This window comes from Babylonia areolata, chromosome 3 (assembly GCF_041734735.1).
Source record: "Babylonia areolata isolate BAREFJ2019XMU chromosome 3, ASM4173473v1, whole genome shotgun sequence".
In the NCBI taxonomy this organism is placed as follows: domain Eukaryota; kingdom Metazoa; phylum Mollusca; class Gastropoda; order Neogastropoda; family Buccinidae; genus Babylonia; species Babylonia areolata.
In genome coordinates this window covers 61476262-61481261 of record NC_134878.1, presented here as the reverse complement: position 1 = coordinate 61481261, position 5000 = coordinate 61476262, and positions in this window count along the sequence as shown.

Genomic DNA, 5000 nt, shown 5'->3' with positions numbered 1-5000 from the left:
GTTTCGTTTTTCATCTCGGAGTGTTTTTGCATGCGTGTGAATGACTGTTGACGCCTTGATATATCTCTGCACAAGAGTCTGCGCTGTATACATACTTTTTTGTTGATGTTATTAGCATCGGTATTGCGACCCGCACACGAGAGTTTCTGTTTCAGCTTCTCAAAGAGGCGTCATTGCTTTCGGACTAATCCCTACACGCTGCACCACATCTTCTAGGCAGATGCCCGACCAGTATCATAACCCAAGGTACTTGGTCAGGCCGTGTGTGTATGCATAATAGATTTGTGCACATAATCGGAGTGAGTTTCTTCTACAGAATTTTACCTAGAGGATAACCCTTTCGTTGCCGTGGGTTTTTTTCAGTGCGCCAAGTGAGTGCAGCACAGAGGGACCTCTCCATACGAACGGCGAAAGAGACGACGTTAACAGCGTTTCATCCCAATCATCCAAATATTGCAAGCGGAACGCTCTTATACTGAAGAGGTGAATGTTGACAAAGAATACCACAGTTCTGACGACGGAAGCTAAAAGGTTGGGTCATTCAGACACCCACTGGACATCCGAGGGGTCTGTGTAGTGGAGAAGAGAGGACTGGCCGTACTGAGGGGTCTGTGTAGAGGAGAGAGGACTGGCCGTACTGAGGGGTCTGTGTAGAGGAGAGAGGACTGGCCGTACTGAGTGAGTTAATCGTATCATCCGAATGACTAGACGCCAAGTCTGATTTCCCTCTCAAACTTGGGAGATAGGGCGAGAAATGGGAATCGAATTCAAACCCTTATGGACACTGTATTGACAGATGAACGTCTCAACTATTCTGACACCGTACCATTTTGCCCCAAACACGCACGGTGCCTTAATCTGAATTCATACACCCTAACAACCATAAGACTTGAAAACTCAAACCCTAGTTCTCTGTACTACAAGGGTGAATTAGCAATGACGTACCAAGGACGCCTTGACTTGTCCTCAGGCAGACAAGCTGGCTAGGAAACACAGTTGGATGAAGAGTGATTTAAAAAAAAAATTAAGATGTATGCAGGACGAAGAGGAAGAGAGATCGAGAGAGTGGTGAAACCATGATGTCAGCACTGAAAATAAAATGCTTGGTATTTCGTGTGTGAGCACTTACACCCACGGGTTCAGAATTTTTGCACACACGCACACACACACATTCTCTTCTGTCCTCCTCAACACCTTCCTCCCAGTTATATATTATTGCCCAGCATCTCCGTCAACTTGGCTAGCAAGGTGGTTGGTCTATGTGGCCAGGTCTCCGCCAGTATTAAAAGGATGCCCGCAGCACAACGATGGAGGTAGGTAGTAAAAGCGGCGGTGGTGGTGGTGGTGGTGGTGATGCGGGTGGTGGTGATGGTGGTGGTGATGCGGATGGTGGTGATGGTGATGGTGATGCGGGTGGTGATGGTAGTGGTGGTGGTGGTGATGCGGGTGGTGGTGGTGGTGGTGGTGATGCGGATGGTGGTGGTGGTGGTGATGAAGGTGGTGATGCGGATGGTGGTGGTGGTGGTGATGAGGTGGTGATGCGGATGGTGGTGGTGGTGATGGTGATGGTGATGCGGGTGTGGTGGTGATGGTGGTGGTGATGGTGATGGTGATTGTGATGCGGGTGGTGGTGGTGATGGTGATGGTGATGGTGATTGTGATGCGGGTGGTGGTGGTGATGGTGATGATGATGCGGGTGGTGGTGGTGATGGTGATGCGGGTGGTGGTGGTGGTGGTGATGGTGATGCGGGTGGTGGTGGTGGTGATAGTGATGCGGGTGGTGGTGGTGGTGGTGGTGGTGATGCGGGTGGTGGTGGTGGTGGTGGTGGTGATGCGGGTGGTGGTGGTGGTGGTGGTGATGCGGGTGGTGGTAGTGGTGGTGATAGTGATGCGGGTGGTGGTGGTGGTGGTGGTGGTGATGCGGGTGGTGGTGGTGGTGGTGGTGATGCGGGTGGTGGTGGTGGTGGTGATAGTGATGCGGGTGGTGGTGGTGGTGGTGATAGTGATGCGGGTGGTGGTGGTGGTGGTGATAGTGATGCGGGTGGTGGTGGTGGTGGTGATAGTGATGCGGGTGGTGGTGGTAGTGGTGGTGGTGATGCGGGTGGTGGTGGTGATGCGGGTGGTGGTGATGCGGGTGGTGGTGATGCGGGTGGTGGTGGTGGTGGTGATGGTGATGCGGGTGGTGGTGGTGGTGGTGGTGATGCGGGTGGTGCTGGTGGTGGTGATGCGGGTGGTGGTAGTGGTGGTGGTGATGCGGGTGGTGGTGGTGATAGTGATGCGGGTGGTGGTGGTAGTGGTGGTGGTGATGCGGGTGGTGGTAGTGGTGGTGGTGATGCGGGTGGTGGTGGTGGTGGTGATAGTGATGCGGGTGGTGGTGGTGGTGGTGATGGTGATGCGGGTGGTGGTGGTGGTGGTGATAGTGATGCGGGTGGTGGTGGTAGTGGTGGTGGTGATGCGGGTGGTGGTAGTGGTGGTGATAGTGATGCGGGTGGTGGTGGTAGTGGTGGTGGTGGTGATGCGGGTGGTGGTGGTGGTGGTGGTGATGCGGGTGGTGGTGGTGGTGGTGGTGATGCGGGTGGTGGTGGTGGTGGTGATGGTGATGCGGGTGGTGGTGGTGGTGGTGATAGTGATGCGGGTGGTGGTGGTAGTGGTGGTGGTGATGCGGGTGGTGGTAGTGGTGGTGGTGATGCGGGTGGTGGTGGTGGTGGTGATAGTGATGCGGGTGGTGGTGGTGGTGGTGATAGTGATGCGGGTGGTGGTGGTGGTGGTGATAGTGATGCGGGTGGTGGTAGTGGTGGTGGTGATGCGGGTGGTGGTGGTGGTGGTGGTGATAGTGATGCGGGTGGTGGTGGTGGTGGTGATAGTGATGCGGGTGGTGGTGGTGGTGGTGATGGTGATGCGGGTGGTGGTGGTAGTGGTGGTGGTGATGCGGGTGGTGGTGGTAGTGGTGGTGGTGATAGTGATGCGGGTGGTGGTGGTAGTGGTGGTGGTGATGCGGGTGGTGGTAGTGGTGGTGGTGGTGGTGATGCGGATGGTGGTGGTGATGGTGATGCGGGTGGTGGTGATTGTGGTGGTGGTGGTGGTGATGCGGGTGGTGATGGTGGTGGCGATGCGGGTGGTGGTGGTGATGCGGGTGGTGATGCGGGTGGTGGTGGTGTGTGAAAGGATGACTGAGGCCAGGAGAGGTCAGACTGTGACTTTTTTCTCTTCCTGACACTTTCCGTACTGTAAACCTCTCCGTTTCTTTGTCTCTCTCTGTCTCCGTCTGTCTCTTTGTGTGTGTGTGTGTGTGTGTGTGTGTGTGTGTGTGTGTGTGTGTGTGTGTGTGTGTGTGTGTGTGTGTGTGTGTGTGTGTGTGTGTGTGTGTGTGTGTGTGTGTGTGTGTGTGTGTGTGTGTGTGTGTATCTCCATCCCTCTCTCTCTCTCACAGTCTCTCACAAACACGCTCTCTCTCTTTATGTCTATATGTCTCTGCCTCTCTCTTTCCCTCTGCCTGTCTCTCCCTCTGTCTCTCTCTTTTCCATCTCTCCTTCTCTGTTTACCTCTGTGTCTCTCTGTTTATCTCTCTGTCTCTGTGTCTCTCTCCCTCTGTCTCTCTCCGTCTGTCTCTGTTTCTGTCTCTGTCTCTCCCTCTCTCTCTCTCGTTCTGTCTCTGTATCTCGGTATCTCTCTATCGCTCTCCCTCACTGCCTCTCTCTGTCTCTCTGTTTCTGTCTCTCTCTCTTTCTGTCACTGTCTCTCCCTCCCTCTCTCTTCCTGTCTCTGTCTCTCCCTCCCTTCGCTCTCCCTCACCCTCTCTCTCTTTCTGTCTCTGTCTCTCTCTATCCCTCTCTCTCTTTTTCTCACACGTGTCGATACAGACATTAGAATGCCAGGACCAGAAATCACATCCATCATCAATAATTATTTCCTCGGATCGCTGTCACCCAGCTAGTCTCTTGCAAACTCAACAGCCCAACGCCTCCAGGGGTCTGTCTGTCTCCCCCCCCCCCCCCCCCGCCCCCCCAGTTGGTTAAAAAATAAAGAAGAGCAAAATATACCTGACTCCCTGAAGAAGAAGAAGAAAAAAAAAGTTCTAAACTGTTCGGGGAAAAAAAAAAAATCGTCGTTATCAGAATATGTCAAACAAGAGTTGTAACACTAGCAATATTTGCTTCGGGAGGGCTAACTCTTGATTTTTTTTTTTTTTTTTTTTTTTTGAGGTCCTTCCCTAACACTAGCTAGCCTCAATGACCAGCTGTTCTGAAGATGAGGTGCGAGCGGGAGGGAGGGAGGGAGGGGATAGCGTAGGACTGAGTGGGGGGCTATGATAGGGGAATAATGAGCGGAGAGCAGTACCTCCCTCTTCCACTCTCCACCCCCCCCTCCCCTCCCCTCCCCCCCCCCCCCCCCTCACACCCCCGAAAAATAAAGTATGATACACTAGTTTCGTGTAAGCTAATAATGTCAACTTTCTGAACACAGCTATAATGATAACGATGATAATAATAACAATAATGATAATACCAATAATAACAATAATAATAATAATAATGATAGTAATGTGTAAATATATATAGCGTTTATCCTATGGATCTAAACGCATTTATCAACGCATGTGGTATGAATTAAGACATAGGAATATAACGTTAACTTTTTTTTTTGGAAAGATGTTTTGATGGAAACTCGCTAAAAAAAAAAATATTTGAAAGACAATGCAGCATCACTCACAGCTAGCTATCACACACCTCTCCCACCTCACCCAACACTCCACCTCCAACTATCCACCCCCCCCCTGCACCGCCTCTCCCACCCCCCCCCCCCCACACACACCCTCACACATCGACGCACAAAGACGGTCGGTCGGTGGAGATTGGAGGGGGGAGGGGGGGTTGAGGGGGGGGGGAGAAAGATTTATATAGTTTAAAAACATGTAAAGAGCCGGTCGTCACGAATTCAGAAATGATTTGAAACCTGAGAAGAGACAAATTATCGACGAAGAACGTGATTACCCCCCCCCC